Below are 27,120 nucleotides of genomic sequence, written 5' to 3' on the forward strand. Positions count from 1 at the left end.
AGGTGCAACAGTCTTTCTCAAGGCAAAGGTTTTCCTACAGACAGAAGGTAAAATCAGATAGCCAGGTCCCTGAGAGCTTAGAAACTTCAGCGCATGGCATGTGGAAATCTGGATGTCTTTCATGGGATTTTGCATGAGAGTTAGGTGTAGAAGCAGAGGTAGCTCTGGATTTAAATGGAAACCTTTTAGCGGGTGATAAAATCGTACCTCCAAGTTTACACAAGCTATCCTTCAGAGATAACAGGTGATCAGCCACAGATTAGAGTGCCCAATACAGAATTACAATAACACTGTTCTTTGTTCTCAGTAGAATGGTGGGCAACTCTTGCTGTAAATCACATGGGAACTGGTCATTCTTTCCCCTAGTCCTACACCTGTAGTACTGCAGAGGGATCAATGTGTTCTTTGCAGCACTTTGCTGCCTGCATGGGGAGAGAAAAAACACATTTGTGATGTCTTTAGAACCAGTTGCCTTTTTCATAAAAGGCAAATTAGGAAGTTGTTTTATAAAAATGAATGAATCAGAAGCTCTGTACATTTTAGTTGTTGCTAGAACTATTGCTTATTTGTTTATTAGAGTTACAGAATCATAGAATCATAGAATCACAAGGTTGGAAAGGACCTACAAGATCATCTAGTCCAACTGTCCTCCCATTCCCATTGGTACCACAAGCCACTACAACCATATCTCATAGCTCCTCATCCAGACTCCTCTTGAACACTACCAGGAAAGGTGACTCCACCACCTCCCTGGGCAGGCCATTCCAGTGCCTGACCACTCTCTGAGAGAAAAAGTTTTTCCTTACGTCTAATTTAAACCTCCTCTGGTACAACTTGTGACCAAGTTGGTTCGAGCCAATGTTGTTTAGGCAATATAAGTATCTGGGAAATAAGTGGGAAGTCTGGAGGATGAGTCTGAGGAGGTGGTTGTGGGAAAATACCAACCCTTCTGGTCAGCATCTCATAAGTTTGGAAAATTAGCTCAGTAGCAAGGGACTTGAGACTGCCATTTTCTGCAAGATGAGGGGGATTGCATATCGGAACGTCTTCCTTTCAGCCAAGGACAAGGGGGAATTTGAAAGAGGGCAGCCTTTGAGGCATGGTGAACCTCTCTTTGCAAAACTTAATTAACCTGTGCAGTGCTTAGCTACTGTGGTGATTACTGTGATTGGATCCCTTCAATGCTGGGTTTTGTGTAAACAGGAAATAATTAGAGAAGAAACGGGTTGCTGTACTTCCATTGTGTTTCCTGTGCAAATCTGTAGGCTGAGCCATTTGGGGATTTTCTCCTTAATTGTACCCTTGGTTGTATGAGCGGTGTTGATCAACTTAATGTGATGCCCCCACGCACACCTGATTGGAACTGATTCAGGCAGTGCACCTTCTGTAATGAAAGGTGTTTCAGCTCATTTTGCTATCTAAAAATGCCAAGGGCTGAATTCAGACCTACATTACGCAAGAACAGTTTCAGAAAGATTGCACCTGTGGGATGCTATGGGCTTGGCTCTGTCCTCCTTGCAGACATCCCTGGTGCAGGATCCACAGGGACTGTAGGTATTGCAGTAGTAACAGCATAGCTCAAAACAGAAGAAAAGACCACCTGAGGCAGGCAAGTCTTTTAAATGTTAATAAGGGGCAGCAGAGTGAAACTAGGGAATCAAGACATCCATAAAGCCTTGAAAATTGAAGGAATTTGTACATAATTAATAGCAGTAACCAAAGCAGAGCAGCAGCCAAGCATCAGTCTCAACTTTCTTCTGGCAACTGCTGGGTATGTCCTTTCTATTTACTGAAAAGGAGAGGCAGGCTTAAGTACTGAGAAGCAATTCTAGAGATACCAACGGTAAATTTTGTTGCTGGTGAAGATCTCAGAATTGTATCGTACTTTAATTTGGCCTCAGAGATGCATTAGGTCTGAAGCATCTGAGAGGTGAATTTTTGACTGCATACACACAAGCCAGAAGACTTCCAGAATTGCCCCAAAGGACTAGGAGCTTTCCAGAAGTGTGTAGTGTTGGCTTAGAGCAAGATGCAGCAACCGTTCTCTAAGTCTCTTGGTATATCAGCAACTATAAGCTATGGGTTTTCATAATACTTCCTGCATGAACAACCTGGATTATCCAGCATATATGGTTGCGATAATGGATGGAGTCATAAATGACTTGTCATTCAATTGCCATTCATTTATGTCTTAATGTTTTCTCTGCTTAATGATTTCTGAATGACAATTTACAAGGAGAAAGAAATTAAATAATACAGTAGGGGAATTGCTACCAGAATGCTTTGTAAGCCACAGAAAGGGAAAGGATGAAAAATACCATATTATAACTTAATATCCATGTTGGTTTTTTTTTCCTTTTTCTTTGACTAGTGATTCATTCACTCATCTGCAAGATGGTTCTTGATATTATTGAGGTACATACATGCCACAAAGATGATAAAGGTCCTGGAGCATGTCCCATATGAGGAAAGGCTGAGTGACCTGAGTCTGTTCAGCTTGGGGACAAGAAGACTGAGGGGGATCTGATTAATGCTTTTAAATATCTCAAGGGAGATGGGAGGCAAATGGATGAGGCCAGGCCCTTCTTGGTGGTGTGTAGCGATGGGACAAGGAGTAGTGGCCTAAAACTTGAACATAGGAAGATCCATACTAACATGCAGAAGTATTTCTTTACAATAAGGGTGACAGAGCACTGGAAAAGGTTGTCCAGAGAGATTGTGGAGTCTCCTTCTATGAAGATATTCAAGACCTGTCTGGATGTCTACTTGTGTGGCCTATTATAGAGTATGTGCTTCAGCAGGGGGGGTTGGTCTTGATGATCTCTGTGATTATGTGAACATACAGTGGTAGGGCTTAGACGTTTCTATGTGAAGTGCCATTTTGCTCCTGCCCCATACATTTTCATCAAAGAAATTTTTATGAACATCCAGTTGAAATATGCAATTGGATATGTAATATATCCAGCTATAGAAAAGGGTACCTTTCAAATCTGTGTGCTCACTGGAGAGCTCATCTTTTATACATGGATGCATTGGAGGGATGGTATTTAAGTGACAGCCTGGAATAATTACAGGAAAGCATATGACTACATTTATGCATGTAACTTTAGAAATTCAGTCTCTTATATTATATTTGCCGAATAAATGTCACCTTGCCAGAACTTGCACAATCAAGTGATGTACTCACTTGCACAATCAAGAGAAATTCAAGCATGCAAGAGGAGAAAGGTAAAACTGCTTTTGTAATGATAAAGTTGAAGGCCTTTATTTCTGTGCAATTAATTGCACAGAATTGCATAGCGAGTTGTTTGCACAACATATTCTTTGGTTTGTCTTGTCAGATTTCTTATTCTCAGAAGGATACATGGAAGATGTGGGACATATGTTCTGGGTTACAGGTTGCCCAAACCTTTGGTTTTCCTTCCACTGGGACCATAGTTAAGGCGTTATGCAGTGCTTTTTGTTGTAGCCATCAGAAGGTTTCCTTCTTTTTTTCTTATTTCTTCCCAAGGGCTGAGGATGTCCACCAGTCAAATATTCTGGGTAGTCAGCTGTTTTTTGATTTGTCTTGTGTCACTTAGCCTCTGAGCGCTTTGCTCTTTGATTGTTATAGCCAAGAAGGAAGAAAGCCCAGCTTTTCTTCATGTTTTTAATCTTTGGGGAAGTTCCTAGTAGAGAAAACGGGCAGCTACAGCCTGCATTTGTGGTCCCTGTTTGTGCATGAAGGAGTGCATGGTGGTCCTGACTGTGTTTATGTTAAAGTGGTCAGAACATCACATGGTTTAGTAAACATGTGGAATGGCACACAGCAGTGGAAAACAATTGGCACTTTGGAAGGTTTTGCCCTTTTCAGCTATGCTTCCTGTCAGTTCCTGTCATAGTGAGTTTCTATATATTTTTTTTTCTGTGAAACTGGGTAAAAAATATCTATTAATCCACCTCCCATGCATAGTTTTTCATGTGCTATCAGTGCTGATGGTGGCACTCGGGGAGATAAGGCTCGTCACCACGTAAGTAGCTGCTTGGAATGAACTGTGTCTCTTCCTTTTGCTTTTAGTCACTGGTTCATGAGATCAGCTCAAGTGTTTGCTTAATCTCTTACCTGCATAGTTTTGTTACACACGGTGCATGTAGCAATGCCTGCGGATACCTTTGCCTTACATTTCCCATTGGATCATTGTGCTCATTCACCTATACCTTTGCCTGAATGAATCAGCCAGGAGATGAAGACCCAAAAAATGAGAAACTGGAAAATACCACAGGCACTGTGCTTGAGTCGTGGATTGCAAATCATTTTTTTCATAAAGCCAAATGATGATATGTTTATAATGCTCTACAAACTGCCACTGGGATTCTGCAAACCGAATGCTTAGCTAAAGTGGAACTAGAGCCTTGAAAAGAAGAGCATTAAACCCTTGTGAAGCAAGTTTTATCAATATGCAATTTTCCGCCTGATAGATTGAGCTGAATTGAGTGTTGCCTAGCTTTCGTTTTGTTTTTATTTGTTTTCCCAACAAGGCAGTAGTTCAGAACATTGATGGTAATGATTTAAAGGCATCTGCCATCACAGGAGTGGTGAGCTGAGCTTGAGAAAATTGTTTTTCTTTTCCAATTATACACCCTCTCCTCTTGGTACTTCCCAATATCAGTACATACGCAGTGTGGAGGCGTAAAATCCTTGCCTCTTTCCCTTTTGCACAGTGCAATAGACGTTGACGGTCCAGACAGTAAATTCCATGAGCTTCTATCTACTAAATACATCTGTTAATAAAAAGCCAGTTATTGACTCTCCTGGAGCAGACCCAGAGAAGTTTATAGCAGGTCAGCGACTGGAGTCTGCTTCTCATGTGGCAGCCATTGCCAGGGCCAGGCTGAGCTCAGGGCTGGCTCTGCAGGTGCGCTGAGCAGCAGCCAGTGACCTCCTGCTCCCTGCGGGGACACGGGGACTCAGTGGCAGATACATCCTGTAAAAGCACCAGCGGGCTGATCGGGGAGCAGTCAGACACTGCAGCCAAGGGAGATTTGAACATGGGGTCTGCTCTTGATATAGCAAATCAGAGGCCAAGGGAAAAAAAAAAAAACGAACAACAAGAACACCTCAAAATGTTGGAAATTAGAAAAACAAACAGAAACAAAACAAAAGAGCAAACCCCTAACACACAACAATCTTAGCACAATACTCGGTTGCTTAAGATGAAGTCTGTCACTTTCAACATGAGAGGTTTATAGTAATCTAATCCACTGTTGTTTGATAAGTCTGATTTTGACTTTTTGAAAGACTGGGATTTATTTTGTAATAAGAAAATCACCAAATTGCTGTTAATCAGTCAATTGTTTTGGAAGCAGGCTGCTTATTTTAGTTTATTGTAGGAGTGAAATGTGCAGTTAGGTCAGCAGAGACTAGCTAAGCCTTGTAAAGCTGCTTATGTTGTATTAGAGAACCTGTAAAGTAACGGGAGGCTCATTATTTCTTCTTCAAAGTTATTTCAGGAACGTCACTGTGAAGTGCAGAAGATCCCACTTTAGAAGAAGCCCAAATACTAAAAATAAAGAAACTATCACTGCAAACAGCAACAAGGTCTGTCAATAGGAAGATAGTGCCATAGCTTGTTGTTACAGGAAAATATGAATACAGAACAAAATATCCCATTTCTAGAGAATCAAAGTGTAGTGTTCCAGCAGTGCTATTAAAAGAGCACTTGTTTCTCTTGACTGTCTGCATGAAGACAAATAGAGTTTTGCTCCATTGAGGTAATCCTTCTGTCACCCTTGCCTGCTAATATCAATATGCATGCAATCTGTTTGGATTAAGTATTAGAGTTGATAAACAAGCCATGTGAATGTGTTCGTGCTTAAAATGACAGCACTGGCTGGCAGTGTGGCTTCCTGGCTAAAAGTACCAGCCAGCTGATGTGATACAGCAGTTGGTGGCAGGTTAACACGTGAGGATGTGGCTGCTGTGGTCTGGTGAAAGCACTGGGCCAGTGCCAAGTTCCCCTCCTGTCAGTGGATCAGGAGTATAACGGAAATCCACAGTTCTTTGCAATGACGTGGGGTTTGGAGGATTCGTAATGAATGAATAGGTTGTTTCTTTGGGTCTTCTTTGAAAGACTCATGCTCTGTTGGACTCGTTTTAGGAAAGCTGGAAATGGAAGAAAAACACTGCTTATGAGTGGAGAAGGAGTTGGAGTTAAGGTTGCAGGATGTAATGTGAATGTCTGGCTTTGAAGGGAACATGGAGTGAGACACTAACCCTACTGCTATCTGAGGTTTTGAAGATAACTAGTGGTTATGATGCCTCCCCAGTGGGTTCCTACTAATAAACACCTTATAAAAACCTGGTTTGCAAAAGGTACCTGGCAGCAGACTCACTGCAGGGATGCTGGCATCCAAAAACTTCAGGCATGTACAGTCCCTGCCCCCTGTGAAGTCTAAGACAGTGCTGCTCAATAAATTCTTCTTGGACTTTGATGTGTTGTATATTGCTAAAGAAAGCCTAATCACTTACATATACGTACGCGTATGTAAATATATGACGGCATCCTGGTTAGTAATTCAGTGGCTGACTGTTACTTTCCAAGAAAAGAATGAGCTGTCTTAAAATGAGGTGTACTGTTTCCGGAGGTGTTTAAGAAATGTGTAGATGTGGTACTAGGGGAGCTGGTTTAGTTGGGAAATGTGGTGGTAGGTGGATGGTTGGACTGGATGATCTTGGATGTCTTTTCCAACCTTGGCAGTTCTATGATTCTATGACTTTAAAAAAAAAAAAAAAAAAAAAAAAAAAAAAAGGAAAAGAAAGTGCAGAACTGAAACCTAAGTCTTGATCATGATGTTAAAAATTTCTTGGAATAACAGCTCTCTACAACCATTTCATTTATCCTCCGTCTGCACACATGGGCATTCAAAGGCTGTAGCCCATAACCACATTTGAAAGCGTGCTCCTGTCATAGTGTCCAATCCACACAGGCTTGAGGCAGTTTTCATTTCATTTTCTTTAGCCAAGATGAGAGGTGAGTATTTGTGTGTGGTCTCTCAACCAGTGATCTCTTTCAGCAGATACTCTAGTCTAGGTAGAAGTACATTCTTAGGAGCCTAAAGACAGAAGGGGGGAAAGTAAGGGAAAAGGAAGCTAAGGTACAGTGTTTAGTTTACAATTAGCAAAATGACAATATTCCCAAATTGCTTCATTACATGGTCATGCTTTGAGTCAATACAGAGGCAACAGTGAGCTGACAGTGCAAGGGAATATGGTACTGGCGGTATCATCCTATTAGTGAGGTGTATAACCTGGATTGAGCTCCTGTACACTCAGAAGAGAAGGGGTGTCAGCTTGAGTGCAGTGCTGGAAATTCTGCTTGAGTTGTTCTGTTGTGCCTACCCTACCTAAAGGCGCAGTTCTATATGTCCTTGAACAAATGATTTTGTTGCATGTCTGTAGTGACAATTGTTAAGGCTTGCACCGTTCTGCCATCAGGGTCAATTTGTTCATCTGGGGATGTGCTTATCTATGGGCTGAACTATATCACTACCCAAAGTGAAAAACATAGTTTTTCCAAACCTGTGGGTGCAGTATCTGTTGGCCACTATTGGACATCTTGTGCAAACTTTTGGTTTTGCTCTCGTGGTAGCAGCGAGCAGTGTACCAGAAATAACACTGTTCGCCCCTGAAATGTTTTGTCTGAGCTACTGAGTGACTGGCTGATCTTTTGTGGGTTTTACTATTTATTTATTTTCCGGTTTTCTTTAGAAGCATGCTAGGAGGTAAAAGCCAACAATCTGAGGCTGTGAGTCAGAGAGGCTAATTGTGTCTTGCACAAAAAATCCACAAGCTTTTTCAGCTCAAATTATTTCTCTTCTGCTTTCATTGAATTCATTGCTGGTGAAAGGTTCTGGGTAAACAGTCCTAAGGACTGAATTTTTCTGACCACAGCTGTATAAAAGTGGCATGCTACAGTGACCTTTCTCCATCGTGCTTTTCTGCTGAAAGCAAATTGTTAGGCTGTTCCTCGCTAAGCACAGGCTTAATGCAACCAACTCATCTCATACAGATTATCAAGTAGTCTTCAGGTAGTAAATGACCTTTGGTCACGGTGGACATGGGCCAGATCTGAACTAACAAACTGTGGAGGTAAAAGGATCTATATCCCATTACAAAACCACTATCCGGTCTTACTCATTAACATTTTAGTGGCAAAAGTTCAAATGAGTTATTTCATTAATAGTCATGAAACTAATTACATTGAAGTGCATCTGTCAGTAGTAAAGGCAACTGACTTCTGTGCTTCTGAATAAATTCAGTCTGCATTAGGAAATGTTATTCTGCCTCTAAATGAGAGAAATGCATTGCAAATCATGAAGAAGTATTAAAAGGGAGAATGCAGATGTGTCCTAAATGATATGCTTGATGCTGCGGTTCCCTAATGCAATCAATTAATGAAATGAATAATTAGAAGTGTGTTTGAGTAGGGAAAGAAGGTCTTGGGTAATATTTTGTGCCTTATTTCTTACCTCAGACACTGAAAAGTCAGCAAGATAAAAAAGGTTGTGGGGCAGGAGTGTTGTCATTGACCTGGATAAAATCAAACTCAACTCAGCATCAAGATTAGTTAGGATATATAGAAATGAGACATGCATATACTGAGGAGATCTGAGCAGAGCCCAAAAGGTATTTATTCAAGTGATTTCCACGGGCTTTTGGCACCTAATTATGTCTGAGGATGTAGTTAGATTTCTTTGCTCAGGGGCATAGGAAACTTACGGAGGAACTCAAGTTTCCCAAGCACTAATCCCAGCCCAACGCTGCAGTGACTTCAGTTTGCTGAGTGTGAGAATGTGTCCCCCACATCATGCCCATACCCAGTATAACGTATCAGTTCAGGACTGTTCCCAGTGTCACTCACCACCAGGACTGCTGTTTGACTTGGCTGTCATCATGCAATGCAAGGTCTCCCTACTTTCACATGTCTTCCTGAACCTGCATGCACCCCACTGATGCCTTTGGAGGCATGCACTTGGAGGTGCCTTTGAGAATGGAAAGCAATGCCATCTGCATTACGTGGTCAGTTTTGGACCAAAAAGTGTTCATTGTGGCTGGTAAGAGGACCTGTCCCTCCATGTGTGCATGCAGGTCATTGGGGAAGCAGCTCCATGTGAGGCCCAGGAATAAGTGGTATCACTTTTAGCCTCCACTAGACAGTTCTCAAGGGTTTCTAAGCTACTTAGGTGTTGCTTACAGTCACAGGCTGGATTTACTCCTAAAAAAAAGATCATCAGAGTGTACCCTATGCAAAACAATTTGCCTTATAGACGGAGTCAGACATGTTCGTCTGTTTCCTGAGAAGACCAGGTGAAAGATTACAGAGAGAAGTGAAAAGAAGCTGTAAGACATTTTCTGCTAATTCTTTCCATTGGACAATTCACCCACAGAAGGGCCTCAAAAGCAAAGATGTGAATATGGCCAGCTCTACTTCTGCACCGTGGTCTCCTGTCACTAAAATTGCACCATCTTTCCTGCGTTTCTGCAGACTGAAAAAAGAACATTAAAGAGTGTGAGCAGTACCAAAGTTACACGGGTATTTAAGGCAGATGAGCCAGTATAGAAAGTAATTATGGCATGAAGTCAGTTGCATTTATCAACTACTGGCTGGGAAAAGTACTCCATATAAGTGTACAGCATGTGCATGTGAGTATATAGAACAGAAACTGCTAGTTATGACTGTAAATCTATCTGTATTTAAATGTCGTCCTGTGTTTTGTAATGCTGTGGCATGTTGCTCAGGTATGGTTAGGGAAAAAATTAGATTGCCCCCTACTATTTTTGTGTTGCTAACAGGTTCTAGCAAACACATCTGTGTTGCAGACATGTTGCAGGAGACAATGCCTCCAAAGTTTAAGAAGACAAGACGGAGGTTGAAAGTATTATGTATTTGTTTTGCATCTCTGCAATTAAACTGAGATTCTTCAAAGGTCCAACAGTGAAGTTGGTGAGATGGTAAAAGTGTATGTAATGCACATGGTGTATCCAGTGAGCTGTTGTTGGAAAGTAAGATGAAGCTTGGTCCCTCTTGCTCCCAGTAAGTTGTTCTTTAGACATCCTCTAGAGTGTGGATGTCCAACCTTTTGGCCTGCCTGGACTGCGCTGAGTGAAGAAGGATAGTCTTGAGCCGCATATAAAATACATAATATAGTTAGTATATATAAATATAAATGGTTGTTTTTTTTTTTTTTTTCCTAAATTAAAGCATTAAAGAAGAGAGCAACAAAACCATAAAACAAGTGGGATATTTGACCCTGTTTTTGTGAAACTAACACATCAGGCTGGTTTGATGGAAGTGACTGCAGTTCTTGGTGAGCTCTCAGGATGTTTGTCACGGACTTTTGATGAACTTTTACTTTTCCTGTGCTACCTCCTTGAAAACAGTTGTTTACAAACGTATGTACTGCCAAAAGGGATAGCGTTGTTGAAGGCTAACTCTAAACAAACGGGGCTACCATTGTATTAGGTATCAGAAGTATAAATACTTAGTTTCCTTAACCAGGGACTTCCAAGAGCCAGTAGTCCTTGAAGGGAAAATTAAGCGGGATACTTTGGGGACGTTGCCAAATTGGCAAGAAAACCCAAAGTCCTAATAATAGTATGAAAATGACTAACAGCCATCGTGAGGAGAACAGATCGGAAAATTACTAACTTTGTAACTTCTGTATTGAGTGTTGTGTGGATGGTTTCATGCAGTGCTTGATCTGTGGAAAACCACCGAGTGCCCAGCAGTGTGTAATCCTCATATAAGTCGGCAGTGTCTCTCCTGAGTATGCGATGATGGCACACTGGACAACATACCTGCTTTTCAGACAGCAACATGAATAAGTGTGATTATGAAACAAGGGGTATTTTCCTCTGGTAAGATAAGTCTTATATACAAGTCTGGTAAGCAGACATTATCAGATTTTTGAGTTGAGTGTCTGATTGCAACTCTATACCTTCCGTTTGAAAATTGGCAGATCATGTATTTATGTCAACTGAAATTGAAGTCTCAACTATACAGAAGAATTGATTTTTTTTTTTCAGCAATCTTGAAACATTTTCTCAGATTCTTTCCTCACAATTGAAAGCAGAACCGTGTGCTTTCTGCTGTTCAGAGCACTGTGTTTAGCCACTGTATCACAATGTATAAACTTATTTGCCATCACTTGAGCCAGTTCTGTGTTGTGTCCTCCCCATGCCCTGGTTTCAGCCCAGATAGGGCTAATAGCACACCGAGGTTTGATCGCTGCTGAGCAATGGGGTTTGTGCCCAGAGCCAGGCCAGGCCACTTGGCAGGGCAGAGCTGCTGCCATGATGGTGGGGCAGGGGCAGCTGCAGGACCAGGACGGTCTGGGCCAGGCCATATGCCGGCCATGAGTTGGACATGCCTGATTTAGAGTCTTGTTGCAAGAGAAACCTATGCTAGGGTAACTGTAACAAAGGAGTTGCCCAATGCACACTCACTGCACCAGCAACTTGACATCAATGCAAACATGGTTTTGTGCTGTTGCCAGTGAAATGAACCGTAACAACTCTAGCTGTAGTGGGCAGGCAGAAAATGAATAGAAAGAGACTTTTTTCTTCTTTTCCTTCGGTAGAGAGCACCTTGCTCTTGCTTCACTTGCAATGCTTCTTAGCAGCCTTAGCAGCAGTGGGAGCTGCACAGCATGATTTCCAGAGGGAAGGAAGGCCAGGCTGCAGTGATAACTCCTTCTCCCTTTCTGCAAATGGCTGTCATAAGCGTCCATAGTTTGCAGAGGACTTAAACTAACTCCTTTGGTTGACCAAAACACTAGTGTGGTCAGATGCATAGTTCCCTTCTTCAGATACCTTTGTTTAATCGGCCCTTGCAGAATGGGGCCACGTGGGGTTTTTAGATGAGAGATAGCTTTTTCAAATGTTTCTTTTTCACTTAGTAAGCAGTATAAAACCAACACACCCACTCAGGGAGGGGCAGCCTTGCCAATCAAGTCAGCAAAGAACAGTGGTGAACAGATCAGAATTATCGCAAGGAACCTCGGGGAAGGGAACAGACCCATTTTCCTGATGGCTGCCTATGAAGGGGTCACACAGAAGGAGAGATCACTGCATATTTATCTGTCCCCTCAGAAAGGTTGTTTAGGGCCAGGTACTGGGAGAGGGACTGGAGGGAATAAGAAATAAAGTAAGATTGTTAAAGCTGTCAAGTTTGGCTGTCAGAGTTATGGTAGCAAATGCGGAAAACAACATTCACCAACTAACATGCAGCTTTTCCAAAGTACTGTGAACTGGAAGGAAAATTTCCACTAATGCTCTGGAGCTGTGGACCAGATATAAGCACGTCTCTGGGAGTAGCTGCAATTTCACCATGTGTTTTGGCTGTGTTTGGCCTCCTTGCTCTATTATTTCCCACTGGTCCAATGCAGATTAGAAGACAGATAATAAAGACAGTTTGTTATTTGATAGGCAGTAGAGCTGCTTTGCCTGCAGCATTTGTGTTTGGCTTAGAGTTGCTGAGCTGTATTTCCCAACTGTGGAAATAGATGCTTATGCCCTAAGCAAGGGTTGTTCCCTGCTTCCCCACCCAATAAGATACAGCAGCCTAGGCTACTTCTATTTTGTCTTGATATAGTTATGGCCAGAGATAGAGAGCTATGTGGAAAAGCACAGAGTGTGTTTTACCTACGTCTGAATTTATGGCTGGAAGCTAACAATGGCTTGGCAACCCATTGGCTTCTCTTGCACAGGCTGGGCAACGCGCATTTGTCTGCATCACCTCAGCTCTGACCTAAGCTGACCCGACCTGGAGTGACAGTGTTGCTGTTCATTCTTCCTTGCTCCTCTTGGTGGCTGCTGTGGAGAGAGCCATGTGCCATCGGGGCAGCTCCAGGAGGTCCCTTAGTGGGTGAGACCACCAAAGACTTGTCAGCCTCAGCTAGTGAGAAGTTGAAGGTACCAGTACTTCCCAGCTGGGTGCCAATGTCTATAATGCAGTAGCCAGGCTCCCTTTCTCACTCCTGTCCACACACATGCTGTGGACCAAATTCTGAACTCTTAATCCTGTTCTTGCTCCATGACAGTGCAAAGCCAGGGCCTCTGATGCAAACCAAGCGAACACGTCCCTGCTCTTGTTTCAAATGTCATATTTACTTGCAATGGGCTAGCAAATACTTCACCATTTCATTACCAGAAATGCACTGTTGTCAGCCAAACCAATGCAGTGATGCAGCAAAGCGTTTCAGCAAAAGAAATGAAATGATGAGGAAACCAAGCGCAGGCACAGCTCAGGCAGGTTTCTTCCCAGAGAGGTGTTACAACACTGTGCTCTATGTTTCCATCCAAAGTGGGGCCCTTTGAACTGTGTGAGAGCAAAGCCATGCAGTACAGTGCAGGGAGGCTGCTCTCAGGCAAATACCGGTGCTTTGGCCTCACAAAGGGATGTGAACCGATGGGAGTGGGAGGCACAGTCCCTGTAAGGAATACACTGCTTTTGTGTGTCAACCCTGAGGAATGCAGTTTTAATTTTATCTGCATTTTGCTGAGCTACCAGCCTTTATCCATGCAGGCCCTTGGCTTGTGCCAGTGATAGGCTTGCTACCTGGGCCAGGGCTGCTTGGGGATCCCTGCTGCTGCCACACCAGTGGCAGCCTCTCCAGCCCCTTTCAGAGTCCGAGGCAGTTGTAGAGGTCTCGGGGCTCGACCCTGCTGTTCCAGGATCCTGAGAGGCCCTGGGGGCAGAGCCCCACCAGCAAGTATGCAAAGGGACACTGCTACTGGACCTGCTGGCAGCCCATGAGTAGCCCTATTATTCTCTTCCTGCCTGATAACTGCAGCCCTCCTTGGAATGTGGCTGGCAGGAAGGTACATCCCTGTTGGTACGTTTAGGTAAGGCACATAAGTCTTGGTCAGAATTTCACTGTGTGCATCTGGCCCCATTGCTACCTACAGCTGCTGGGCAGGGGGCTGCAGAAGGAGGGTGTTGGTCTCTTCTCTCAGGTTAATCATAGAATCATTGGGGTGGAAGGGACTCTTGAAAGGCCATCTAGTCCAACTCCTGTGCAGTGAACAGGGACAGCTACAGCTCCATCAGGTGCTCAGAGCCCCTCCAGCCTGACCTTGGTTGTCTCCAGGGATGGGGCACCTACCACCTCTCTGGGCAGTCTATGACAATGCCTGACAGCCTGTACTGTAGAAAAACTTCTCCTTTATATCCAAGCTAAATCTCCTCTCTTAGTTTGAAACCATTTCCCCTTGTCCTCTCACAACAGATCCTGCTGAAGAGTCTGTCCTCTTGTAGTGCCCCTTTATATGCTGAGAGGATTGGATGTGAAGTAACAGCCTCAAGTTATGCCAGGGGAGGTTTAGATTGGGCATGAGGAAAAACTTCTTCACAGAGAGGTCACCTCTGAGAGAGGGCGGACAAGCATTGGGATGGGCTGCCCAGGGCAGTGGTGGAGTCTTCATCCCTGGAGATATTTAAGGGTTATGTGGACTAAGGGGATATGACTTAGTGGTGGGATTTGTATGTCAGGTTGATAGTTGGACTTGGTGGTACTGGAGGTCTTTTCCAGCCTAGATGATTCTGCAATTCTGTTATCAACCCTGTATCCTGCGGGCTTTGCGTTGGCACCACCTGCTCAACAGTGAAGGAACTGCTGCAAAGTGAAGAAGCATTTGCAAAGTGAAGCTGCTGGATTTATGTGCTTTGGGCCTGTGACATGAGAGGTGAAACACTGCTACTACCCCATTTACCTCGGAGTCTTTCCTCTCCTGGTCAGTGCTCCCAGGCCACTTTGAGCACAGTCATTCTGCAGATGCGACTTGGTAGACAGGCATGTCCAGATCCTGGAGCAGCATCATTCAATGGGAAACCTGCAAGGTCTTGCAGCCCCTTTCTCACAAGCGTGCCAGTCCATATCTTTGATGCTGGCAAATGCTTCTGCACTTAGAAAGCAGAATCCTGTGCAACTCGGGTGTCCCGATGACTGGGAATTGTCTTCCAGCTTACGTGCAGTCCAGGCTGGTGTCTGTGGGTTTGCTCTCTGCCGGGGAGCTTACATACACCCCCTCACTTTCCCCCTTGCGTGAGAGCAAGAGCAACCTGCCAGGCTGTTTGTATAGACACCTAGCAGAGAAGTGCTGTGAGAGCCTATGTAAAGCATCGAGAGATCTTCTTCTTTATTTGTTTTTTATTTAAAGCATCTGTGGTTAGCACACGGTGAGCATCAGTCCCAGCCTGTGTGCTAGAGACTGTCTCACTGCTTTTTTTTTGGTAGTTTATCATTGAATATGAATACGAAAATCCTCAATCTTTTAGAACACTTGCTCGCTCCCCCCCTCCCTCCCAAATTAACCAAGGCTGAAAAGTAGCACAGTGCTTAAGCAGAGGCAGCAAGACCTTTTTCCATCCCTAGAAATTGAAATGGCTTGCGTAAGGCAGCCATGGTATTATTTTTTTTTTTAATGCAAGGAGGCATGTTTCCTTTTCATTTGTTAATTACAAAAGAAAATCAGTCAAGGAGAGCCTCGTTAAACAAGTTTGGCATTGAAGGAGAGAAAGAAAGAGTAGAAAAGGCCCTGCCTTTACTCTGTAGCTGGCTGACCTGACTCACAGCCACAACCTGAATTTGATTTCCTTCAGATTTGTGTTTCCACATTTTTCCTCTGCTTTTTTTTTTTCTTTCTCAGTCTAGCCCTGGCAGCTTCAGAAGGGACAACAAAGCCCTGCCTTGTGCCCTCAGGCACACCATGGAGAAGACAGCTTAGAAACTAGGTGTCAGGCATTGACTTATCACAGGTAATGCTCATGAAACAACTCGTGCCCCCTCTCTGGCAAGTAGCTGCAGTGGCTTTCATTTCTCCTTTAGCCCAGCCCCCTCAGAGGCAAGTGTTTCCCTAGCCTGGTTTCTGTCTTCTCCAGATATTTCTCTGGGAAGAAGCAGAGATTGTTTTCAAGTGTTTGCTGCATGGTCTGTCCTTGCAGGAGACTTGAAGACCTGAACAGTTTCATGCTGGGCTTTAATGTGCTTGGGGGAAGAGTTGCAGGTTTGCTCTCAAATTATGCCTGGAAAGGAAGCATTTGATAAATTTTGCTGGGAAGAAAACATAATAGCTTCACTGGTCGATGGGCCCTGGTGCCTGTGTTCTCCAGGGCTGTCTCCACTGCAGCATTCTGGCCTCCTTGGATCTGAGGAGCTGGGGATATAAGGAGTTTCCCAGGAGTGTTCACGCTGTCCAGCGTAGCAGGATAAGTCATACCAGCATCTCTTGGGCTGTATTCTGGCACCTTTCAGTTATATTAGCTGCAGGATGATTAAGATTCCTAGTGGGACATTTTCTTTTTGGCTACAGGACATATACTACCTTTAAAATGATTTAAAATACCTCTGTACACCATGGTGGGTAAGAGAAGCTTGAAATCATTTCCTTCATTGCTCTATTGGATGATTGCAGACACTGGATTCAGATAGGCCCGTCATTGCTGGCTCTTTTTATTATTAATTACAGTAGAAATGCCTTGGTCCCCAGGAGCTCCCAAGCTCTTGCATTGCCTCTTGTCATCTGCAAAGTTTAGAAGGGCTGACAGACCCAATTCATTTCCTTGAGGCTTCTCAGAAGTGTGTGAGCCGAGCCCACAGTGTGAGCTCCGAGTTTAGCCAAATCATTTGAACATCATTCTACTAAAAAAAAAAAAAGAAGTTTATAGTGTAAGTTTGAGTGCAAACTTATTAGTGCTTTTGGTTAAATCTCTGCTACCAAAGTCTAGCACACTGACCTATTTGGTTCATGGAACCATTTTCTTAAATTAATATTTAATGGGATCGTTTAGCATGTTCCTGTAGCATGATTAACAGTGTTATTTGGTTATTATGGATACACTTGACAGTTTTTAATGGGAGTGAGTGGGAAGAAGTGGGACTCATTTTTCCTGCCATCCAAGCAAAGGGAAGCACTGAGGAGATGCTCTGGGGTGTGGGTGTGTACTTGCACAGTCTTTAAATGCACATCAGAAGAAAGGAATATCTGCAGACTTAAGCAGCACAAGCTGGTAGGGCTGTGACTGAAGTTGCGTTAGGCCCGCCACCTGGCTGATGGCCCTGTAACTCCCTTGTTTCATGTAGGGCAAAAGCTCCCAGGGTGGGGCAGGATGGGTGGAACGCAGGTTGCAGCCTGGATCTGACACTCTTCAGAAGCGTGGGTGAGAAGCTCAGCCACAGGACCATGGCCTTCATTGCAAGGCCTTTCTCTTCCATGCCTCCTTCTATACGCTCGGTCGCACTGCTCAGACCCCTCTGCGCACCCGATCACTAGCTGGAAACAGCTTCTGATGTCCAGGTGTAGCTGCAGGACCATGGCAGCAGCCAATTACTTTTTGCTTTTGAACATGGAAGGGGTGAAATGCAGGGACACGTGTTTGTTTGTAAGTTGTTGTTGGATATGGGAGGCAGGAAAGAAAAATAAAGTGAAAGAACACTGAGATGGGGAGAGAAGAGAATCACTGGCATGGATTCTTAAGGAAGGAGTAAACTCTTTCCCGGTGGTGTTTCGAACTTGAGACAGTAGTGAAAGCTTGGTCTGAACAGGGTAATTGTGAAACTCCCTGATCTGCATTTATACTGCTCTTAGCGTTAATGATCTCAAAGGAGGCTACAGCTGAGGGGAACAAAAGAAAGGAAAGCAGTAAACCTTAGCAATCTGCCGTTTGCTCTAGGGTAGCAGGAAAGTGGAAAAACTTGTTGAATGCACATTGTTACACGTTTTTCTCTGGGTGCTTGTGTTAGCTCCACGGCAAACATGCAGTTGCATTGATCATTACCAGCCTCAAAGAGATAGCATTTGCCTTTCCCAAGGAGAGAAACCTGTAAAAACACGCTATTGTTAATGTGTGTGCAGAGCACTTGCACAGAAACTGGAGCGCCCGGTTGGTGCAGGTTGGAAGGCACTGGGATGGCGCTGCTTTGGGCAAGGGAAGGTTGTTGTGTTGCCCCCCAGATCCTGCACACAGCTGCATCAGAGCATCCCTGCATGAGGCACTAATGAGAATGGGTTTGTGTATAGTTAGTGCAGCTGCTCATAGCTTGACAGGAGCAGTGGGCAGGTGCAGGAGGCATGGGTTTACTGGTGTCTAGTAAAAGTCATCTGGAAGAAAGTGGTGAGGATAGGTGATGAGAATAAATGTGTACACTGCACCCTCTGTGTGATATAAAAATTTATTGAGGAGTACTTCACTTGAGGAGCTCTTTACTAAACCAGACTTTTCTTCACCTCTGTATAAGCCCTAAGATAGTAAGCCTGCCTTGGAGAGAAACCTGACAGTTACAGAGGAAATCGGTGGTGGCCGATTCAATTAGGAAAAGTGATAGCAAAAGGAATATCTATGGAGATGTAAAACAGATTCTGGTTAAGCGACCTTTGGGAAAAAAGCAAAGGCTGGATCATTTATTTCCCTTCTTTTGTGGGAGACTGCTTTCTATTTTAAACCACCTGAAGTGGTATCACTGACGTGCCAGCAGGTTTTCTTGTTCACATACAGTAATTTGTTGTTTATGCTTCTTAGTCACCGAGGTTATTAAATTCTGAAGGTGCTATTTGAATTGCTTAACAGCATTTTTATTTCCTTCCTTTGGAGCTGTGTGCCAGTCACTGCTCTCTCCTGGTCATGCTGGTTTTCCTTTGTGCAGCGTCACGTGTGCACCCACTTCCACCCTGGTCCAGACTACTTTCCTTTTGTCACGTCCTACGTTCCAACAGGTCCTCTGCGACCAGGATTTGGCAGAAACCAGGATTTGAACCTCTCCATGTGTACACAACACTTTAATGTTATGCTTGCTAATCCTTTAGTAACCTGGGCTCTTTGTGCTGTGATGGAAAGTGAAATACTGCTAAGCAGTTTAGGATCCCATCTAATTAGGTGAGGTGGCAACTAAGGGCAGGGAACAGCCATGCTCTCGTGGTTGGAAGGAAATAGAAGGACCCCAGCTTTTCAACTGGGCCAAGCTGGCGTGTCCCATCACCTCTAATGGGAGACGTGGGCACCTGCCTCAGGCAGAAAGGTTTAGACAGGGGTGAAAAGCCCACATGAGCTGTCATCAACTTATTGCTGACAGGATATAGATAAGCCACATTAATGCTGTGTACTTTGTACTGCCTTGTGCCACTCCTGCTGGTTTATGCCTATTGCTGCAGGTTGGTTCAGGACTGCAAACAGGATGTTTGCCAAAAATGCCTGAAAAACAGCCTGGCTGTGGGAGTAATTGGGGAAGGGGTGCTGGGGATCACAGATGTTTACTGTGTTCCTGCCCAGCCTTCATTTCCACTGCAGGCTTTAGGAGTGTCATCTGGCCTGTTACTGTCTGAGCTGGCTACTGAAAAGTGTGACCATAAGGAGAATATTACTTCCACTGGTTTGCCATTGGCAGTATTTCTCAGGGTGTTGCACGTTTTCCTCTCAGATAAGTTCAGCTGGATTCAGGCTAGCTTGCCTCTTCATAGAATCCTAGAATGGCCTGGGTTGAAAAGGACCACAATGGCCATCTAGTTTCAACCCCCCTGCTGTGTGCAGGGTCGCCAACCACTAGACCAGGCTGCCCAGAGCCACATCCAGCCTGGCCTTGTTCTGTTTTAGAGGTACTGATTTCAGGTAGAACAGTTCTGGATTTAAGGAGGAGACTATAGGTCATGGCCGATGACACAGGAATTGCAGCAGATAAAAAGTACTCAGAAATGTATTAACGTATTATTCTGAGGATGGAAGCCTCTGCTAGGAATAGAAGCGTAAAATTCTTACATATTTACTGAAGAAGTTTAGTTCTGAAAATGTCACTTGGTAATTATTACTTAGCCAGCTAACGCGTTCCCTGCTGGGGGACATGTTGGACAAGAGGCAGAGCATCGTGTCATAAGGAGGCAGCAACATGGAAACCTGCCTTGTGGCGGCTCTGAACTTCTTCCTGCTGCTGGAGAACGTTTGTACAACCTGCTACCCAGTTGGTAAAAGATGGAGTGGCTGTTTGGAAGGGCTCTTTGTTTTAGAGATGCGGTTGAAAAGATGCAAGATTGCACCTTCTTTTTTTTTTTTTTTTTTGGATTCTGTTGGTTTCCTTCAGTTAAGAATTAGGTCCATTGGCTTCCTTTGTCACTTGATCGCACAGCAGTAGACAAAGGTCAGATATCCTGAGATTTTATTAGATACTTCAAGCAATCTTTGCCATCATGCATCAAAACGTACTGCAGGACCGGTCAGAGCTGGTAGTTGTTCTCCAGGTGGCCTGATTTTTCGTCACTGATGGACGATGGAAAAGATTCCCTCATTTCCTTCTTGGCTCAAATATCTTTTTTTTTGTGAGCTCTGTTGTCCCTCTCCTCCTCCACAGAGCAATGAGAATTTATAGGCTTTGAAAGCAAGGCATTTTACTCTGCAGCTCTGCTACAGAGATGTCACTGGCACCAGTGTCCCCTTTTAATCAGACCTAAGCCACGAAATGGCATTGCTGGCTTGCTCAGGACCATCTCTCTGGGTCTCGGCCTTTAAATGAGGAGTAGAAGAGTAGTGAGGTCATTCTAATTCGTTGTGCTTTTCAGGTATCCCTTCAGTTTGTTTTCCTCAAGGATAATTTAATTTTGGCCAGCACTGAAGGAGTTACAAAGTGACCCTGTCCATAGGGTGGTCCCCAAGCCTGACATATAAGGGCTTATTTGTACAGGGCTCGTGGCTGCCCTGTTTCTAAGGTTACGCTCTGCTCCAGAGGAGAATCCTTTATGTCCCTTTTGGCTGGGAACCTGCTCAGAAAGATGAAGACGTGTTTTATTTGTTTGTGTTTTGCAATCCAGTAGCAGTTGTGGCAACATCATTTTCAAGCAGTATTGCAGAAGGCTGAAAGGGAGCAACGTGTGCTGGAATGTCTTTCAGACAGACTGAAAAACAGCGTGCTACTTGCTTGCAATCACTGCATTTTTCATGTTTCGGGGTTGTTTTTTGTTTGTTTGTTTGTTTTCATTTTTGACAATTGCTTCTTAGATTATTATTTTTGTTCCTTATATTTTTGGGGATCCAACAGTCACTGTTTCCAAGGGTGCTTACAAGCTGCATTTGCAATGCTAGAGATAGCTGACCTGCATAGGTGTACATGCAGATGCAGGGGTATATGTAGCGTTAGCAAAGTCTGGCTGATTTGTTATTTCCAGTGTTACATCATGTCCTGTCAAATAAATATCTGTCCCCAAAGCCCTGACTAAAGCAGCACTTGTCTATATAAATAACATTCAGGAATTGCTTCGAGGGGTCTTGCTGGCTCTGTAGGTCTTACGTTGATGTAATACTTAAATATAAACTCATTAAATGTCGCAATCATTGATTGTTTTGATCAGATGAAGCAGATCAAAGAGAGAGGCAATAGGAGATCTAGTTATTTTCAATCTGTGTCTGTGTAACGTAATTCCACTTGTATCATCATTAATCACTTCCAGGTGACACCTCGGTACAAATAGAGCAGCTTTAACTGGGAGAGATGTAGGTCAGTAGTCCCCAAGTTCACTTGCTGTTGAGCTTGTTTACTAGCTCCAGGTTTTTATTGTAGAGGCCAGAGGTTTAAATTTGCATTGATGAAATTAAGAGTGAAAGTACTGTAGCTTTTCATCAGAGCTGCGGTGCTCTGACCTACATTGGTTTCTCTGTTCTCTGACATCTCTCCAGCGGCTGCCTAAAAGGCCTACCAAAACCTGGTGGGCCCAGGGGGACACTGCTTCTATCACCTCTTACAACCATTATAATTCTTAGCATTAAGTAGGTATGTACCAAAGGGATACCAATGAGTTTAGCCAAGGTTCCCATTGGAGAGGAAGTCTCTCTAACTGCATCAGCAGCCATGAAGACTCTTAACAAGGCCAGGGATGGTCATTGTTTGGCCAGTACGTTCCTATGAGGCAACTTGTAGTTCTGATGCTGTAAATCTTGGGCCATTTTAGTAGTTGTTTATGATCAGCATCAGCAATGAGGTCAGATTCTGGCCTGTCCCTAAGGAAGAATGGAGACGCTGGAGATGAGCACACAGGCTCTAGCAGAGGCTGAATTCTGTCACCTGTGATGCCAGCAGAAAGTGAGGACATCCAGACTGCCAGGCTGGGATTTCCGTTGCTGTGCTAGGTAAAGACACCCAGAAGACTGCCATCACTGCAAGCACACTGTCACCTACTATCTCTGTTAGGAGGGTCCCTGTTCACAGCATAACTTAGAAGTAAGTGGAGAAAACCTGGGACAGAGCCCAGGATAAAAGCTCATTTGACTTCAGGGATAATAAACTTGTGGCAGCTGGTTTCACTACCCACGGTTCTGGGGATTTTGTTTTCTGCAGTGCTTTCCACTTGAGGAGTAATTTTTCTCTTACGATATTGCAGATATTTGGGACTGTAGCTTACATGTTTTAAGGGTTTGTAGTTTGTGTCATTAAGCTTATAAGATCATAAAGACCAAGAGATTTCGTATTCTTCACAACTGAGTTTGACTCTTCCATCTGAAGCATTTGTCCATGAATTTTAACTTCATTTTAGCACCTTTACACCTCTCCAACATTTCCCCTACAAAAGGAAAGGAAATCATAAGGTTTCCTGTTGTTGTTTTCTTCCCTAGCTGCATTCACTTTAGGTTATGGCTAACAAGGAGGGTGCGGCCCCTCACTCCCTGACCTTACCTCCCCAGGGGCAATGACCCAAGCAGGCTGGTGATGGGGAATGAGGACTATCTGTAGACAGGCACCCAGCTGGATCACAGAGGCTTGAGATTTTGTGGTAAGCCACAAAAAAATAGTTCAGTTCCCTTTAAACCAAGCTGCTTTTCCATAGATTTGAGCCTGTGGATTGAGGATGCAGCTTCTGTATGTTGATAATGCCATAAATGTGACGATGGATGTAAGACCCCAGTGAAAAGACAGCTGTGGGGATAGTGAACCCTGCCCGGGACTTGTTCTCTGAATCCTCTTCCCTTGCTGCTGGCAGAGGGGTGCATGGAGAGCTGCCCTGGCTGCCCTTGCATATCCAGCAGTGCCCCTCACAATGGAGTTGGAGGTCTGAGCACTCCTTGAGAGGCAAGATTTAGAAATCAAAGGATCATTCTGAGATGTATCCCTGTTTACACTCCAGTAGCCTGTGATGTCAAAGAGTGTCATCGGTGAGTCACCTACCCGCGTGTCTCACTTGTCCTGGCTGCTCTAAATATAAATGTCAAAAGATGGTTAGGCTGTATGTATAAATTGGTTTGCATTGGCATGTGCATTTTGGGCTGGTCTTCGTCTTCTGCATTTTGCTCTTTCTCCATTATGAGGGCTGGTGTGGTCAGTGGGAAACAAAGGCAGCAGTGCCAGCTCTCAGACTATGTTTCCATGCACACATCTGATGCATCCCATCTCCTTGTGCTGGCTCTGACAGTGCTGAATCTGAGAAGAGGGAGAGAAAGGGTTGCTTTGACAGCATTTCTGAAGTAGACACCCTGAGAGACTGTGAAGCATTTTCACACTGTTTTTTTTTTTTGTACGTGCAGAATGTGTGATGCTTAAACAAACCTCCAAAAGAAAGTTCCTTTGCTGAGGCTGCTAGCCACTGCTAGTGGACCGTAGCCATGGAGATGCTGTGTGATTTATGCTGCTGAAGCGGAAATGCTAAGTCATGGCCTGGACCAGTGATTGAGCACCTGGTGGGAAGGGAGGGCCAACCCAGGGGAGCTCAGGTGCATGCAATGTACCTGTGTGACCAGAAGGGGTGGATCCTGGCTCCACCCTTTCCCAAACCTCATTTAAGGGCTTGCTGCAGTTGTGCTTATCCTTATTTGTTTCGGCTAAAGACCTTGCTACCCCACTATTATCGCCGTAGTTTCTATCATGTGATAGCGTTACAACTGCTTTAGGCTCTCAAATTTGGAGTTTCAATCATAAACACAATTGGCTTTTTTGTTGAAAGCTGGGAAAGGCGGGTAAGTGGAATATGTATTTTTTTGTAAGGTAAACAAAATGTTGATGAAGAATGCCACAAGAAAAAACCACCAGGACCTGTTACCAGAAGCACTCTGCTCTGGCAATGGGGATGTTGGGTATTTTTTGACTTGTAGCTTTCCCTTTAACAGCTTCTGCAGAAGTGGTAATGAATTTAAGAATGAGCTCTGCGTGCAGAAAGTAAATACATCTTTATAAAAAGCACGTCTAAAAACCTATAGAAGGTAAACAGAAGTGGATAACCCTGCTTCACTTTACTGTGCCCCTGCTGAGTGCTGTTATGGGGCTAATCCTGTGTTATGTTATAGGGAGTGGTTAAAAGATCAGTGACGGTTGTCCTTTGTGTGTTTCTGTAAGGATTTCCTTAGCCATTAAAGAAAATCCTTTGGAGGTATTAAATTTTATATATCTATATCAGTTTACTCATTAGCATCAGAAAGCTCTCCAACAATGGCTCAGGCTGCTATTTTCAGGATAAAAAAGTGACAACAGTGCATCTGGGCTGCAAACACCTCCTCGGAGGCGCTGCAGTGTTTGGGGTGATCTCGCTTCACATCACAGATGCCATAATGGCTCATGCTGCTGTATGTGAGACTTATCACGAGGCCTTGGGCTGTTATTTTTGAATGCTATGTCATTTCTTCTCTTATCGGTGTTTTATAAATCACTTATTTCTGCCTCTCTCTTCTCAATTGTGCTTCTTTTCCTTCTCTTCTTTCCTGTCTCTGCTGCTCTAACAGGAGGCAAATCTAATGAAGGATGTGAGCCTCTGGAAAGCATGTAATTACCCAAACCTTCTATAAAACACAAAAATCTCTCTTTGATTTACACAATGCAGAGAGTCAGTCAAACGCTCCGGGCTGTGTTCCAGGTGAAGGTAGTACTGCCTGTCCCTGCTTTAGGATTTTTATGAGACAGTGACCAAAGTGCTTTGTGCAGCATTGGCAGCCCGAGTCTACTAGTATGCGTCTAGTTGAGGGATGCCACCTTCATTTTCAGCCTTTCCCTTTTCACAGGAACCTCCAGACCGAGCGGAGCATCTTACAGCTCCTCTAGAAAATTCCTCTGCCTCCCTTCTGGGGGAACAAGCTGTCAACTTTCTACAGCAGGATATGGAGTTGTATTCAGTATAGCTAGTACTTAGTCCCCTAAGTCTGAAAATGTAGGAAGGTGGGAGACAACTGTGAGAAACAGAAATGCCAGAAAAACGTGGAGGATTTGGCAGCCTTGTCTTTATGCCTACTGCCTTACCCTGAAGAACAGTGTTGACGACAAACACATGAACGTGCTAGCATTGAAGCTACTGGATGTGAGTCTGCCACAAAGTTACTTGGGGGGGATTTTTCTAAGCTTCAAGGTGGTTGTTGTTGTTGTTCTTCTCTACTTAATGTCTCTACAGATAGCAGTAATGAAAAGTTGCAGTGCTGTAGAATGTCCCCAAAACTGTCTTTAAAAAGCCTCATTTGGTATGAGCCCTCTTTGGCTAAAGCATGTCAGATATAATTGAGTGCTGTGAGAATACTGTTGCTTTGTATCTCCAGCCCAGGAACCAGACTGTAGTCGTGAACCTCTCATGAATGTCTATCACAAAATTATTGCTAGGAGGCTGGGTAATACCAATCTAATGCTGCTTAACAGATTAATAAGAGCACATACTTCTGCAATTCCTTTATAACTGTATCACCTGGACTATCCAGTCCTTTATGCGCTATTATGCTGCAATGTGGAAAAGTCTAAGACCTTTGGCTGGCAAAAGTAGAAGCTATCAAAAGTCATCAGGAGTCATCAAAAATAAAAATAAAATGCATTCAGAGTCAGACTAATCCTCATTCAGCATTGTTTTTCCACCTGTAGGAGACAGGTGTTGCCTCACTCCTTGTCTGAAACAGCTTCCAGCTGCTCTCTGCATCACATCATGCAAGCAGTCACACCTCATGTCTAGCACTGCCAGCACACAGCTGTGTGCTATGGGAATGCTGTTTGCCATCACGGCAGACAATGCTGAACTCATTATGAAGCTGGTAAAAGTGACCTAAAATTCATCTGTTCTAATTAGTGTAATCTAGCTGTTGACCTCATTCAGCTGACTGAACTCACAAGAAATAATGTCAGTAGTAAGGACTAATATGAAATATCACCTAGTGTGAATTATTGTGGTGTATCTTGCTGAGGAATAAAGGAGTCCGGTACAGTTACGAAGACCACAGTGTTCCTCCTTCCCACGTCAGGAGGACGTGAGATCTTGTTGCTTGCTGTCATCTTTCCTGGGATATTGATAAAATAGTTGGCTTTCTTGAAAGTGTGTGTGTGTGTGTTTCCTTTTGGGATTCAGAAAGAACACCTCCTGGTGCAAAGCCGTATTCCACTGGTATTATTATATATAATTATAGCTTTTGTAGAGAAAAATCTGCTCCTAAATATAGCCACCCAGTCAGGCCACCATTAGAGCTGTGCATTAATGGTGTTTTACTCAGTGTAATATAGTGATGTGTGGGAAAAAATCCCAGACTGAGTCTATTTCTGACATCCAGTGGTTGATTTGCAATGAATTACAGTAGTGCAGTTCAAATGCTTGCTGATTATTGCTGAGCTGGGCTATTGTCAGGCATTTTAAAAAGTAAGGCTTGCAATTTTCCCATTATCATTGAAGTTCCTCAACAGAGCCCTGCATGACCTTTCAACACATTCACTGGAGGTCCCACAGTGGCAATTGTAAGCAGGGCATGACACAGCATCATTGCAGCTTAACGGGGCTATTGACCTCTTGCATCTGGCCCTGGTGGGAGACCCATACTGCCTGGAAACATTCAAGATCTTTAAGTATCTCTTTGTAAGAAACAGTGGGAAACAAAATTGCCAAGTATCAGGAAATAAGATATGAAAATAACAAACAAGTCACAAAACCTCATGAAGCATTCACCTCATTGTGCCCGTAGAAGGTGGAGGACCGCCTGAGCTCTCTAGTGTCTATTCTGATCTTCATAGAAGATCAGTCTTTGTAAACCAAGGAAGACAGAGAGCCAAATGTGGCTGTCCTTTGGGGGAGAACTCCCCCAGGGTCAGTTTTGCTTGCAGTAATACCTGCACCTCTGCGCTGGCGTGTAGTTTTGTACAGGAACAGAAATCTCCACTGGGCTGCAG

At 43.9% G+C, this 27,120-nt stretch overlaps 1 protein-coding gene across 8 annotated transcripts in view; it reads left to right on the top strand.

The window, feature by feature from the left end:
- The window catches only part of ELOVL6 (ELOVL fatty acid elongase 6), a 70,545-nt gene that overhangs the window by 17,293 nt on the left and 26,132 nt on the right, over window positions 1–27,120 (top strand). The gene's annotated exons all lie outside the window — the stretch shown is intronic.

The sequence above is a fragment of the Gallus gallus genome, chromosome 4 (genome assembly GCF_016699485.2).
Source record: "Gallus gallus isolate bGalGal1 chromosome 4, bGalGal1.mat.broiler.GRCg7b, whole genome shotgun sequence".
In the NCBI taxonomy this organism is placed as follows: domain Eukaryota; kingdom Metazoa; phylum Chordata; class Aves; order Galliformes; family Phasianidae; genus Gallus; species Gallus gallus.